General features: G+C 32.0%; 1 protein-coding gene across 2 annotated transcripts in view; it reads right to left on the bottom strand.

Annotated features, from left to right (window-relative positions):
• The window catches only part of LOC121130481 (protein turtle), a 263769-nt gene extending 248703 nt beyond the window's left edge, over positions 1 to 15066 (bottom strand). For both annotated transcript variants that reach the window (XM_071893658.1, XM_071893656.1), the window contains exon 1: positions 14931 to 15066. The gene's annotated coding sequence lies outside the window, so the exon portion shown is untranslated. The remainder of the gene's footprint in view (positions 1 to 14930) is intronic.
• Positions 15067 to 16938: the final 1872 nt, after the last annotated feature.

Genomic DNA, 16938 nt, shown 5'->3' on the forward strand with positions numbered 1-16938 from the left:
ATGACCGTGAAAAAAGATTGCAGCAATCAATGGTAGATACTTCTTACTTCATCATCCATCCCAAGAGACATTCAGATTCTGAATTCCACGAGAGACACCGGCAGGATAATTTATCCGATGAAAACTAACAGACCTTATAAGGGAGTAAAGTGAATTTTTGCATGGGAATGAGATTCCAGGGTCGAAATAATAAAACAATCCATTCAGGATGAGTAGATTATTTTAATATTTCAAAACGTGATCACTTAAAAAATGCAAAATGGACCAAAAACTCATAGAGATCCATATTTTTTAAACAATCTTTTTTTTATTATTATACATTGAATATTTTTCTAAAATATTGGCTATAATGTTTCTCATTACAATATAATTTGAATAAGTTATAAGGGTCTAAAGAAGAACGTTTCAAGAGAAGTTTTTCATCATTTCTTCAGGATAAAATAGAAATATATTGAGTTCAGAACAAAATACAGAATAAATCAGAACATAATTTATACTGTACTCAAAGATAAATTCCTTTTTTGACTTTAATTTATTTTGTAAAAAATGAGTGTTCCCTCTCTAATTTGAAAGGATGGATGCTAGAAACTTTATATTATCCAGTTATTTATATATGTTGTATAAAAGTGTAATTTTGTACAAGTTATAACTTGTATAAGACGATTGTACAAGTTGCTACCAAAAGATGAGTTGAATTATATTAAATGAAGGATTAACTGTACTTGAAATGAGGATAATGCACTAAATTAATATTCTATAGAATTTTGACATATTAGTGGTCAAAATTCCGACAATGATAATAAAAGTTACTAAAATAAAAGTATTTTATTGCAAATTAACAAGTTCAAATGGACATAAATATAGATGAACAATGTGATCTAAATGAAACGATATTATCAATTAATAGTTGGTCATAGGAATGCTCCAGGTAGGAATTAAATAATACATTTTAAGACGAAAGAATTGTAACTTGTACAATTTTCTTAAACAAATTGCAACTTAAACATATATTGTAGGTTGTACAATACATATAAGAAAATTGGTAGGACATAATGCCCCCCCCCCAGTTGGTTCTGGCTTTCGATATTTCTGTCTTGGTCGCAGTTTAAAACCATGGACTGGAATAACCGTTTTTTTCCAAAGATTATCCCGACTGGTCCATTAAAAGCTGAAGACTTGGAATTGAATTTTAATCTTTTTATTGAAAATTTAAACTCTCTTATATTTTTTTTAGTTCATCCTCCAATTGATGTTATTTTTAAATTATTTATTTTAAATACTCTTGATTGTGCCATATTTTATAATAGTTTTTTTAATTTTCGTTTGTCTACATATTTTAACGAATTATTTTTCGAGTATATTGTGTTATAATATAATAAGATTGTAAATGTTTAAATGTGTACCAATAAAAAAAAAATGCTGGTTTCCAATGTTTCCTCTTCACCCCTTTTTTGATAGCTCTCTGGACAGCCTCGTGTGAAACTCTGATATCTCTTGGATGGCCCCTAATAGACTTGAGGGGATAGATTTTTCCTTTTTTATTTAATTCCAAACGGATCCAGTTTTGCGTATTTGACAGGATTCTTGTTCCTATCCAACATTTTGGACTTGCTGTCGTCGTAGAAAGTGGTCTTTGAGACGCATCACGTTCAAATGTCATTTTCTCGACTTGTACGTAAGCCAGAGAGCTTAAATTTGTTTTGATTTGTAACTAATAGTTTGTGGCTTGATTTGTCGACGCATGAATAAATTTCAATCACTCAACCTTAATTAATTTTTGAATGATTAATTGTTCATATTTCAATGGACCATCCGGTATAAACTTAACAAAATTGTTTCTTTTCCAAAATAAACCCTTTTTTGGGGAGAGACCGGACTAGACATAAGTAAAACCGAATTAGTTTAAATTATAATAGTATCAGACCTGTAAAATATGAACAGGCCAAAACTCAAAACTTGTAGGAAAATATTACGATGCAGGATTAAAATTGACAAAGTATTTTAATGTTTGGACTTCGTTTGTTTGTAAGGAGGATTGAGGAAAAAGTTACAGACAGCTTTTGGTAAAACTTTGTTAAAAAAATATTTATGTTAACAGTAAGAGAACATTTAATATGAGACGTCAAGGTAAAAGGTCAACGTATAAATACAAACAGGGTTAGTCAAAAACCAAGGTTGCTTAAGACAATGCCTTTCAAAGTGGGAACCGTGAGGAGAGGCTAGTGTGTGGAGGGACGCGGGAAGACGACAGAGAATCGTTTTCAGTCTACACACACATAGTGTACACATGTTTCGTAAATGATCTTCAAAAAAAAGAAAGAAAAAAAAACTGATTCTTACCGATTCTTACTATTTGTAGTCATACTTGTACTAAAAAAGTTGAAGAATTAACTCCAGGGAGGCTGTTAAATGCCAAAATATCTTATAATGGAAAAGTCATCATTTCTTTTCATGTAAAATAAATCTGTTAATATTTTAAGTTATCCCTTGACGATTTTATAAGTTTGCACCCTATTTACATATATATATATATATATTAGTGAGGTACGGAGACTATCATGGCCACTACATATTGTAATTTGTTTCTTCTTGAGCTACTCCTGTGTTTCTTCGATCGTATTTTTTAGATCATCTTCTTGCTGTTACACGGCTCATTTGGCCTTTTTGACAAGAATGTTCCTCGGAGTCCCAGGAGATACCTTCACTCCCCGTTTCAGGCCGAGTAGGAATCTGGAAAAGCGATTTGTATCACATTACACGACCTATTTTCAGTGCTTGCACTGAGGTAAAGGAGTTGTCAACCAATATTGTCAGTGTACATGTCCCTTTCATCTTCTTTTCGAGGAAGTGAAGACCTCCTTTCCCATAGCAGATACACCCTCCAAGACATAAGTTTATTACCCTCATATTTGACGTTAGGGCTCTTGGGCCTGTCAATATATATACCGGTCTACAAAACACAAATAGGTACATCGTGGACACAGAGGAAGCAAAGAAGATGTTAAGATGTGGGACTGAGGTCCATATATATATATAAATTCTAAAGAAATACGGGTTTCATAAAGAAAAAAGAATAACCAGAGGTTAAAAAAATATAATATATAAATTGATATTTGAAAGGAAATTTATATTAACTAAAGCTGTCATTATTATTATTCAAGAGAGAACAATAATTATTAATAATCTCTAATGCATGAAAACGAAAATTACGAAAATTCACGAAAATTAACTCGTGAGTATTTGGGGTGGAGTTATTAATGTGATCCTTTTTAGGCTCGGAGTTGAATTGGGGATCAACAACGCTGTAATTCATATCTATATTATTTCTAAATACGGAGTGGGGTGAGTTAATTTTCTCCATCTTATAGCAGCATGCCCCTAATTTAATGAAATATCATGACAGCTAAGCTGCTCTTCCCCAAACATTCTTTTACATACCGGGGATATATTATTTCAATCTCTCTAGATTGAGATTGCAGTGCACATAGTAGGTGAATTGATTAATGTACCTCATGTATGATAGCATAATTAATTAATATTGTGACAAGGTTCATTTTTCTATTTCAAAACACTTTTTTTTTTGTTAATATAATGTATTTGGGTATACCATATAAGTTTCCCACTTGTCTTTCTTTCTTTTTCTATCTCAAAGACAACAAAAGAGGTACAGCGAGCGGGGATCAGATTGTCGCCTAATTTAAACCTTGATAACTTGAAGACGACATTATCAAATAAAAAACCGGTTACCAAATAGGAAAGCTATTCTCGTTATCTGACGATACGTAGTTCAGTTAGCATCATGCCGTCATCATATGAGGAGATAAAGAGCTATAAGTGGAGCGAGGAGCTTTTGAGGTACGCCGTAGTCATGGCATTGGTTAATAATGGAGGTGAAATCTCCAATTCAACGATTGCTTCAACCTTAGGAGTGAATTTACGGACTGTTCAGCGTATCCGTAAGAAGCTAGAGGACACCTGGGATGTTGATGCCACCATAAAGAGGGCACCCAAGGAGGAGGGCGCCGACAGGAAGGTCAGGGACACCGATTTTGTCGACAAGGTGAAGAAGATGGTTGAGGATGCCCCTACCAGGTCCATGAAGGCTATGGCGAGGGATCTTGGCTGCCCTGGGTGTGGCAACAGGACTCAGCACCCTGCCATGTGTCCAAAATCTCCATGCAGTTGTTAACCGAGAACTGTTATGACGTCGTAACTAAGGATTTGTGGCCCATTAACTCTCCCGACCTTAATCCTTTGGACTATTTTGTCTGGGGCTATGTCGAGAGACATACCAACAGACATCCCCATAGCACCAAGGCCACCCTGATGGACTCCATCAAGGAGGTATTCTGCAACATGGACAATGAGATGGTCAGAAGAGCCTGCGGCCGGTTCAGATGCCGTATTGAGGCTGTTATTGATGCCAACGGTGAGTATATCAAATGAATGGCTACTCTATACCTATATTCTTGTCATAGTTTTGATTTTCAATAAAAAAGTTAAAAAATGTATATTTTGTGTTGTTTTTTGAAGAAAAATATTTTGGCGACAATTTGATCCCTGCTCCCTGCATGTTGAAATTCAACTATCGTAAACTCTTACTAATAAGAAAATAGCTTAGAGAAGCGAAGAATACATTATTGCCTATTCGAGTCGGAGTAGAGGAATCTCAAGTTGTTAGAGATTTTCGGATAATTTGCAATTGTGAGGATCATGATAAGTGATGTACCGCGAGCTGAATTGTACTACATGAGTATTTTTGAGTTTCCTTTCGAGGGTATTCTATTAAGGAAATTACGAATTTATGTTATGTGACCATGATTTGCAATTTGAATATTCAGTGAGTTGATATACTTTTGACTGAATTGAGTGGAGCATCTGTTCTTTTGTCCAAAAAATCTTGTACATAGTCGTGATTGATTCAACTTAAGAGTCTTTTAGCGAGTAAAAAATAACTTATGAATATGTTTATGTGTATGAAAAAAGAAGTCCCCAAGTTCAAAAAGGAGGGAAGGTCTGTGAATTAAAAAAAATGAATTTGTCATTAGAAGAGGTTTTGCAATGAAGTAAGGAAGTCCCTGCCTCGTTAAATCATTTTTTTTAAGCTAAATAAATTATTCTTGAGGAGAGAACGTCTAAGATTGACGAATGAGTGATTAGCTACTCGTGTGTACGCTCATTAAAGCGGAGTGTAACATCCAAAATCTGTTCGGGAGTTATTTTCTAGATTATTAAAGAAAAATGTGTATGTTTGTCATAGCTAATAGCTCCAGACATTGCCGGTTACTATGGCTAATATATTATAAAATTAAATACCACTAAATTATCACGCGTGCTTATCTTCACTTAACAAAGTTATTCCTAAGTTATTAAAAGATTGTAATGATTTGTTTCAGCTTTCTGCTGAAGCCGTCTTCAACCTTGAGATAGAAAGAATGGCAACGGGCAAAACTTATACAGTATACTCTAATGTCTAATTTGACTGCTAAAAGAAACATCCTATTAAAATTATGGACTTTTCTTCTTTAATCAATGTACATACTTATAAAATCGGGTATGAACAATGAAACACTTTTGCTCAATGTGTGTAGGCTTGCAACTAGGTCGTTCTAGAGAAGAAAATATACATTATGCATAATAACTTCAAAATCATTGCCTAGGCAAAATGAAGTAAATATAATACTCAAAGTTTAGAGTAAACATTGTAATATTATAATAAAGAAACATTAAAACTTTTCACGATTTCAGCTATTTATTTCATATAAACTTTGCACGATCACGTGTGTATGTGCATGTATGTCGTGTATCTTGAGCTTGTTTCGAGATGAGTGCCTTTGGGTTTAGACCCTATATTAAAACATATCGTGAGTCCCCTTAGGTCTTGTCCCCCAATCCAAAACTGCTTCCAGTGAGACTGATGTTTATGTATACTATTTTTTTTTTTTTTTCATTAGCTGAATTTATTTCAAATATTTTGAAATAACTGGAAACATGTTACAGTATTTAACAATAAGACTGTAGAACAAATACACACACATTTATAAATAAAATATTTAAAACATCAGCTTAATTGTGTTTACAAAGACATTTTAGTTTTTTTAAATATTTATAAGATACTTGACAAGCTTCAAAAAGGAATCCTTTGTGGCCTAGATGCAGCATTGATTTTTGAAGATCAAAGCGTGATGATATCATTTGTGATTGGATGATATATAAAAAAAAAGTAATTTTTTTTCACTGTGTCTCCAAAGTATTCCTTTACCAGATACCAAAGAGCGGAGTAAACAGTTGTAAATGTGAACACTCCTCCAGAAGGTGTGAAATTGTCTCTCTTTCTGAATTACAGAAATAACAATTAGAATTTAACCACTTGACTGATCCTTAATTTATTCACTGTATTATGTTAAAGAATGTCATAGTTTAACTTTCATCCGGTTCTTATCAGTTGTACTCATGAGGCCATATATTAGAACCTCAAATATCTATTTAATAATTAAGAACAACATTTTGGAACATTATAATGATTCATGAACTTTTATTTTTCATGATATACTTAGTTTGTAAAAAAAAATCCTTTTTTTAGAGAATTATAAATATAATTATTTAAAAAAAATATTACATGTATATTTTTAGAGAATATCAAATGGGTAATAATGCTTACAGAAATAAAAATATACTATTATGACGGGTGTGTATGTATTTAAATATATATTATAAGTAATAAAGTTATGAAAAGTTTAATATTTCCAGCATTTAATTTAAAGATTTGTATCTCACTTATAAAAAAAACACCTATTTCATTATATAAGTATATGAAAATATAAAGCGAATTTTTATGGAGATTAGAAAATAAAATTCAATCTTGACATGTACTTAAATAAAATAAAAACTCTAGTTGGATTTATTAAACATGAAAAATATGTTAATTTTTTTAACTCCATCGTTTTCAAACAAATAATAAATGTGCACATACAGTCAAACCTGCATTAAACGGCCAGGCAAAAAGAAACGTAAAAATACACCTCTTAAAGAAAATTTCAAATTTTGTAACAATTTCAAAATTGAAAGGTGTTGATTTTTTTTTAAAAGTTCAAAGTAATATCTAATTTTGGAATCAATTTAATACGTTACATAGTTGAGGGTAATTTAGTTGTAGTATCAATTTTAATGTTAGAAAAACACAGTACAAATAAGTGACTAATTTTACAAAAGTACTCGAGCACAACTCGTAGAAATTTGTCTTTTGATCCAACTAGCCCCACTTCTCTAATACCTAATTTTCTCAGACAATAAATTGATAAATTCACGTACTTGCGAATATGAAAATGCAAATGTTGAAAAATGCTTGGATCAGGGATTATCAACCTTTTTTTATAGTAATATAGTACTTGAAAATATTTATTTAAATAGAGTACACGTTCCCGCCATTTGAAGACCATTGCCTTAGATAATTGATATGCTATTAGTGTAATATTTTATCAGCTTAATAAATATTACAATTTGAGTAGTATTTTGTGGAACATATTAAAATTTACATACTTAATTATCATGCTATTTTAAAAGATCAATATTGCGCCTTGATAGAACCTATACACTATTGGTAATCAAAATGAATAATATTATAATTAAATATCAATTGAATCTTGGGAAATCTGCTTGTAAAGTTACAATTTTTCAAAATTATAGATAGCATGTAATACAAAATATGTGGTGCGTCCACATTAAAATAATCTTGAACAAAAATCAAAAAAAGTTAAAATCAAAATATTTTATTTTGCTGTATAGAAAATATATGCAATATTTCATAGACATATTTGAGTATATTATAGGCATTGTATCCAAATATGTGGGATGAGTTAATGTGCCCCCAAGTTTTTACCTATAATTTGGAGTGCTTGTACATAACGTCGAAAGACAAAACGGTGAATTCCAAAATTAGGACGTACAGAAGGGATAAAATGTACAAAGGGGATTTTCTTAACTTTGTATTGTGTGATTCATATGCAAGACCCACTTATCGTCCATTTTACTATTTGTCTTTTTATAATTTGCATATTGTACAAGTTAAAAGCTGTACAGGACGGCAGAAAAGCAAAACGTGGACTCAATAGATGGATTTAGAAATACATCAATAATTTCATATTTTCATTAATAGGGCAAAAAAATTATGTTAACAAAACATATTGACAAGGTTTTTGCAAAACTTCTTTCACTCAATATGGCCACCTTCATTATCAATCACAATCTTTACACGTCTTCCGAATGCCATGCAGGATTTGATGACAAACTCATCCAACAAGTTGTCTTATGAAGCCACTATGGAGGACTTTAGGGAGTCCATATTTGGATGTGAAGTCCGGGTAGATTCCCCCTCTAAAGTGCTCCTTATAGAAAAGTCCAGTGGGTTCAAATCTAGTTAGGAAGGAGGTTATATCTCTCCGGACAAGAATCGAGCCATATTATCTGCGTATAACTTTTGCCACTTGGCAGACCTGTGAAGGGAGGCACCGTCCTGAGTCTACACGTAGGTACCCTCCGGGTAGTTGGTTTTTAGCTATGGCAATATGGTGTAGCTAATCACCTTCACTAAGTCCTTCTCCCCGATTTTCTGAAAAAGAACAGAGGCAGATCTTTCCATCATAGACACAAACGCTGAGGACCATTGTTTATTGATATTTGGTGTGGTGGACTTCTTTTTTTGTTTCTCGAAGCCATTGCTCGTTTTGGTGGTTGTAGAATTGATCAACTGTGAAAAAAAAATTATCCTAGAAATTTTTCATAATTGACCTATATGCCTTGAATCAATGTGAGATTTTCTTGCACGTGTCGAGCTTCCGTGTTTTCATACCCTCTGTCAGAAGGTTGCGTGGGGTCCTTTTTAAATAAACTAATCCCAATTTGTGCTTTATATACCTCTGGATGGTCCTTGTAGCCACAGGGAAGTCGTTGGCGAAGCGATAATTCGACTTAGTGGTATCCTACATTATATTCATTATCTAACTTCTCAAGAACTTCCTATCATTCAATAAATTATCCCCTTAACTTATTGATATCCTGGAAAGGTCTTCTCCATTTTACTTCATCCTGACAAACTTAAAAACCAGGCTCGAAGAACATTTAAGTCTTTCCCTAATCTTCATCTCATTAACTCCAGCATCTAGGAAATCTGAGATGCGCTGCCTTTTTCCTTGTTGCTCGTTCATGATGATGAAATGACTAAATGATTAGTATAGTTTGTCTATGTAATAAAAACGGCAGAAACAGATGTCAAAAATCAATCACTAAACCTTTCCATAGTAATGAGTAAATAAAAATTAATTAACTGTCACGTTTTGATACCCTACAGTGTACAAAAATGCATATTTGCACGACATATGACCATTTTAGAAGCAAACAAATATATGCTGTATATCTTAAGAAAATCAATCTTGAACAAAAGGAAAAATTACTATTGTATTGTTATATATTTACATACAGGCCAATATTTCATTGACATATTTGAGTCAATTATATGTTTTTATTCAAAATTATGGGATGAGCTATGACACCTAAGAATGTTAATGATAGTTTAGAACCTTTATTTGACTTAAGACACTAATATTAGCCCCGATATGACATATGAAATAAAATATATCAATAATTTCTTTTTAGTTTATTAAGATGTTCAATTTCTGGCACCCCCAAAAAAAGAGGGCTCATAAAAATGATTAGTCCATATAAATTTAGGATAATATATACAAAATATGGGATCACACTTAATCTACAAAAAAAATGATTCCAGCTTGCTTTTGTGTTAACGACCACATATAAATAAAAGATTTATTCTGTTGTTTGTTTGTTAATATTCTGTAGTGTAAAAGTAATCAAGAATACACTCTCCTATTCACTAATATTAATTAAAATTAATATAATTATGAAGACAGTTTTTTTTTTTTTTCAAGAGCCCTTCATTTTTATCTCTAATCACAATAGTCTCTTAATTGCAGATCTAATGATATATAAATGTAAAAAAAGTAACCTAATGAATTTTATTTGCAATTGCAGTTTTTTGTGGACAGGGAAAGATATTAATTATAACTTACAATTTCATACAAATTCGATAATAAGAGAAATAAATATATTTTAAGATGTTATAACTAGATCAAAGTTTTTAATGCTTATACCAGGTGGTACATTGAAATCTGAACACTTAATAATTCAATAATTAATTAAGATTGAGTGATTGAAATTTATTCATATGAGGATATATTAAAGTCTAAAAACTTAGTTACAAATGGAAACAAACCTGAGTTCTCTAGCTTACGTACAAATGGAGAAAATGACATTTGAACGTGATCACAAATTTCCATTACCACAGTTATAAAATAAATAAGGTGGAAATAGCTCTTTATGTTGGTGGAGTGGCTACTTAGGACACCAGCAGTGAAAGAAAATTATCTCCTCTTCCTCTTTTGAATGAGTCTTTTAAAGTATTTTGACCTCTAATGACACTCATTGCCCCTACATCCCTGATAAAACCCCCTTGACTACACCTTTTGACTGGATGTCGAAGAGAAGGCCTGTTGTTTTTGTCATCCAAACACTGAGGCCCTCAAAAAGTCTTTGTCAGCTAGCACTGGGACGCCATGATAGAAGACTGCATCCACAGTGGGTGGCAGGACTTCCACCGCTGCCTGGAAGCCACCATTGCCCTTAAGGGTGACTACATTAATGATTAAGAGAGTTTAGACACACATCTATTTATAGTATTAATTTTATTCCAGAATTATATTATTAATTATATCTTGTTGAAGCTTAAATTCAAAAGTGTTCAGATTTTAATGGACCACTCAGTATATTAATTTTGTATCGGTTAAATCAATTTTCTTTTTTTCAGTGAAATTGTAATATTTACTCCACCCACAAAACACACTGTGCACTATGCTATTATGAAACAAATACTAGTTTGTTAATTTAAAATTTAGTGGTTCGTAAACACAGAAACAAAATAGAATGATTTTTCTCAAAATTGACCGTAAATTACATTTGTAGTGATAAAAATCGGGTGTACTTTTTTAGCTCACACTTTTTTTGGCGTTGGCAAACTGAAGAATGAATTATAATTCAATTCCTGAGAAACTAACTTACTTTCCTAAACCAATAAATAATATTCAAAACCCGATTGGGTATTTGTGTGTGCTCAAAAAAGAGGGAGAGTGCCCTTGATGAATTTTTACGGAAATATAATTTAAAGTCCTTGTTAGCCTCATATAGGAATTTAAGATGGACATCACAGCAACTCATACTATGTCCTTGTTGATTTCTTTCTCCCCTGTCTGTAGTTGATCTAATGAAACGTCAAGGCAGCTAATTTCCTTTTCTCCAAAACATTCTTCAAAGTGTTAGGGTAACCATGTCGATACTTTGATTTTTTTACCTGCTCAAATGCTCTGAATTAGCATCGTAATACATTAGCATTCTTGGATGAATTATCGTTAATTTTTATAAATAAATTATTCTAACTGACCCTTTGGGTGAGTCACAAATTGAACTTACATTAACCAAAATCCATCGTCACAGTAAAAGAATGGGAAATGTATATCAGGGGCTATACAACTATTTTCAATCAAATTACAATTTCTGATTATAGCCAAAGTTCTTGGGTATCTTAACTTATTTTATAAATTTGATTATTAAGCCTATAAATGACTCGTAAGTGTCTATGAAATAGTAAGATATATTTACAGTCAAATCTGTATATATGAAATTTGGATTAAATAAAAGTATGCTTAAAGTCTTTGATCTTTCAAGTACCGATTTTTTACAAGATAAAATAGTTTGTATAGAAGAAATGTGAAGTAAAAAATCAGCATACAGTCAATTTTTTTCCCGTGTTTTATGGTATCAAATACAAATAGACTTCATGTTTATAAAGAATTCCCATCAGGATTTTCCTCATGATCGTAAGCTGATGATTTTTTTTTCTATGTTTCTTTTAAATTAATGTTACATTGCTTTTAAATCAATACGGAATCGAATCACTTTCACTGAAAAATGAGCTAAAAATCTTCAAGTATTTGTCATAACCCGGTTCTAATGAAACACTTGTTGTAATAATATTACTTATTTATGTAAGTGTCCGAAAATTATGGGTTTTAAAATACTTTGGAAATAACAAAAATCCAACTGTATTCAACTATTATTCTCGAGTGCTTTATTCCTCTACGCTATTTCGCCTCATTTTTTGCAAATATATTCGTCTGTGTCAGTGAACGTATTAACAATATAATAAAATATTCGACAAATTTTTTCCCCCCAAGTCTTTTGTAAGCACGACAAAAGAAGAAAAGGCGAGAAATTTATGACCAAATTGTGTCACAATGACCTTTAGGAGATAATTTACGAGGGGAAACCATCAAAAAGTTTCTATGCAAATCGTAAATAATAATAATTTTTCATGGTTAAATTCACTTGACAATTTATTTATGAACATTTTAAACACTAAAAAATAAATTAAAACTCTTTTTAAATTGAACAAAAACTTATTTTCTTATATGTATAAATATGTAAATTTACAATGTTCATACATATTTAAAAATAACTTCCCCTCCCCCCTCTTTCTAAAAAAAAATATGTTACTTATTATGAAAGGGGGAATTAGACACCCAATCAAGGTTTGTAGGTACATGTATTAGACTGTCTTGTTTTTGGTTAATATTTTTTCCCTCTGAACAAAAATCTTTTCTGCTAAGGACAATCAAAAAATATACTTTGCCTTAGTTTCAGACCTCTCCTAGAGTTTTTGGCATCGTACAAACAGGGCTCAACGGTCATTAAAATTAGCCTCTAGCTGATGTCGATCCTCATTACTACTCTGAACTATTTTTGGAACTTCTGCCCCCTTACAACTCTGATACAAATGCCCTTGACTACACCTTTTATGTGCATGTTGAGGGGAAGGCCTGCTGTGTCCGTAATACCAAAAAGGTGCCCCTCAAAAATTTTAATCTCCACCTGCACTTTCTTTAGCACGATGCCAAAAAAAACTCGTAATTGCTCAGCTTTTTATTGCTGAGGTGCATTTATTAGAGAACCTCATGGCTTCATTGGTCCAATGATCTAATGAAACTTGATGACAGCGAAGCTGCTCATCCCCCCAAATATTTCTTTCAGTAGTCTGGGTAACCACGTTGATTTTCTGCATTATATATTATGCATCCCTCCCTTCATCCTTTAATCAAAGTTAATAGATACCTAATACCTCCAAGCAATACCGGGTACTCCCGCGAGTAATTTATCTATAAAGGGAACTGAAAATCATTGATCCCAATCAATGTAAACCCCTTAAATATTTAAAAAGCATGGGTTACATTATAACAAACCAAACTATTTAATGGTATATATAGAACAATTTTAGAGCCATCATCATATTTTGGACAGTACAACAAAAACCTACAGTTGAACAACTTTGACAGAAAAAATAATGACTTGCACTATGCCAAAAATAGACACAAAAGTCTCAAATTAATGCCAAAGTCCCTTTTTGATTGCCTCAAGTCGAAACGGCCTTTGTGTGGGGGAGAGAACAATATTAATCAAAAACGGGACAGTCTAAAATGTACATAAAAGTAAAGAAACATGGCTGTAAGAAATAGAGTTAATTTAAAACTTTGAACATACGCCATAAGACAATGCTATCCCTTATTATATGTAAAATGTCCCTTACAACTAAAAATGATTTATTTATTTAACAAAAAAAATTATTATTTTTTGTTTTTAGTGCGAGACGTGTGATTTACATCAAAGGAGTCTTTTACTAGTGTACATTTGTCGTTTGTATGTGTACAAAGAGGGGGGTGAAAAAAATAAAAATATGGTGTCACTCTTCTCACGAAACAGAGGAGGGCTTAAGGCGACACATACATCAATACTATGTAGTGTTGAGACTCGGTAATAGATTGTTTTTTTGGCTTTGTCTTAGGTGATTTTTGCTCGATCGATTTGAACAGAACTTCCTATCTAAACAGCAATCTCAGACCCTTAATTGTTGCCCCCCCCCCTATTTTATAAGTGTCAATCTATGGAGCAATTAATTTTGCATTTTCTTTGTATTTAATGTCACTTTAACTGTTCAGATGGAGTTGCACTGATTACGTAAATTCTCTAAGCTTTTGTGAGGAGGGGTAAAACACGTTTCTCATTCGACTTATTCTTCAACAAAATATTTTTAATACTTTCATCATAAAAACCGGCAATGACTCGTGGATATGTAACATTAGAGTTATTATTTTTGATTCTGAAAGCAAATTGAATATCATTTGTCTGAATTTGAAATTTGTCAGACATAAGTTTTTAATCTGGGAATCCTTAGAGAAAGACCATATATGATGACTTTTCGTCTATTATTCGCCCTCTCGTTCATTTCGTCCATAGACCAAATCTTTCGATCCTTGAGATCAGAAGGGTGTTTAATCATTTCATTTTCTATTTTATTTTGTCTCTCAGTTAAAGATGAGATAGACGATTCTAACGCAGAAAATTTGTCAGTGAGTGTTTCAATTTTAGGTCGTAGTTGAGAGATATCCCTGATAACTCTAGAGAAGTGCTCTCCATGATAGCATCCGATATTATATGTTTTATGCGAGACATAAAGGAATCACGTTTATTAGGAGATAGAGAAGACAGATCATCATGAAGATTATTATCAGTGCTGTTCTCAACACTACTTTTCCTCCCGCGTTTGCCCATGACGAACGAGGATCAGAATACAAAGAAAAAGAGAACGGGCCGCGTATTGATTTCAGTGAAGAGGGATTAACAGGATTTACCTTCGAAGTGAGGGTAAAGGGAAGAGAGAGAGAGAGAAGGGCCCGACAATTATTAGAATCTGAGGAGGACTTCCACTAATTTCTCGTCAACGAGAACACACATCAGAATATTAAAATGCTTACGTAAAAGAGTGAGTCTTGACAGTTTATAAGATGAGAAGATCCAATCTGTATTGTAGTACTCAACACCAAATAAGAATTAAATATTTATAACAGGGGGTTACACGCGTCTTAACACAACGAAAGAAAAATAAGAACTAGAATAAGGATTAAAAATATTTAGCCATCCAAAAAAAAAAAAAAAATGATAAGGAATTGAGTACTTTCAATCGTTACTAAACCTCAATGAATCCAGTATTTATATATATACTTTTTTTTTAAATATGAGTTATAAACGCTTATGAGACATCAGTTATTTTATTCGGTGCTCCCCGTATTTTATACCGCCTTTTTTTCTCGTTATACTGTATTGGTATATGAGTCAAGGAGCACTCTATACAGTTCACCCGGTGAATTTGTGTTTTCATTAATTATTTAATTCTCACTATATGGCTCTCAATTTGAATCCGTGTTACTTTTTTTAGACTTTTCTAAGGCAATTAGATACATTTTTTGAAAAAGAACAAATGTTTTACTCAACTTAGTCAAATTGGATCAACTGATTGAATACTCAAATTTTATCCACTGATCACATAATGAAATGCTCTAATGTCCTTAACATCCTTGTAGTTTAAAGGAGGCAAGAGTTAAAATATTTTAATGAATATTCAGTAGTTTAACGTTGTTTTAATATTAGTAATATTTCCATCTTTATAAAGGACCGAGGGTCAAACTTATGCACATTGAGTACAAGATCGGGATTTATCCAGAGCGCGTTCTCCAGTGAGCTATGTTGTTCTATCGTCCATCCAGTTTTTTATTTTTATAAAGCTGTTAACATTATTTTTTTGTTTTTTTTCTTGAAGAGAGAATATCTCATTATTAAGGATAAACCATGGTGCGTTGGTTCATAATATACTGATGATTCGTTACAGATTTATAAGTGTGGGTCAATATTATTCGACTATAAGTAGAATTGAAGAACGACATGAAAACTTAATTAATAACTACATCCTTTATTGATACCAAAAGAGACTTGTATTAATTTTCTTCATCTCATAGCTGCTAGCAGCTAATCTAATAAAACGAAAAAGGCAACTAAATTGCTATTCTCCCAAAAATTTCCTTTCTGAATTTTTTACCTACAAAAAAAAATAAGGGTGTAAGTTTATTAATTGAAATCAATATAGACTGTGTGTGTGTTTTTTTTTAAATTTCATCGAAAAAGATTAAATATAAGTAAACATTATAATATTGTAATTACTGCATCTTACCTAGGAATCTTCTTTGAATTCTGTATGCGAGTATATTTTGTTTGTTTGCCTCTTTAGGAACGACTGACTATCAAACCTACACACATTTAGTTAAAGAGAATAATTTCCTACCATATCCGCCTAACTTATGAGTTGTACAAATATGATTAATGCAATCCGTCATTTCACTTCAACTGCGTTATTGTTGTATCTGCCAATGTTCACAATTTTGAATGCACACGTTTGATTTTCTATTTTGTTATAAGTTGTGAATTTTTCTGCTTCGTCTCCATTCATGTGTGTTAAAAGTGTTAATTGGTTGAATTAGAATTATATCTTTAAATAATTATTTATTTATTTTTTTAGGTCGGGGTTACTTTTTTTTTTAAAATATATAAAAGTTATTTTTTTTTCTACGGGGATAATTTCATAAAATGACCTTTGGTCCTAGCAACCCACCCAAAAAAAAAAAAAATCAAATATACACAGCTAATCATAAAAAATTTAATTTATTGAAAAAAAAATCAATTATGAAATGTTGTGCAAAAAAATTTCGAATATTCATTTATTTCCTTTGATGCACAATGTGCCTGAATTTTGTTAATAAAAGATATCTTTTAAAAAAATGATTAATCCTTATTTTTACGAATATTTTTTTTATCCAGACAAAAAAAATTCTAGTGAATAGAAAAAAATTCTTAATTCGGGAGGGGCTATAGCCCGTCCAGCCCACCCCCTATGGACTCCCCTGACCATGACCCTCGTTCCTATATAAAAAC

Source organism: Lepeophtheirus salmonis, chromosome Z (genome assembly GCF_016086655.4).
Source record: "Lepeophtheirus salmonis chromosome Z, UVic_Lsal_1.4, whole genome shotgun sequence".
NCBI lineage: Eukaryota > Metazoa > Arthropoda > Copepoda > Siphonostomatoida > Caligidae > Lepeophtheirus > Lepeophtheirus salmonis.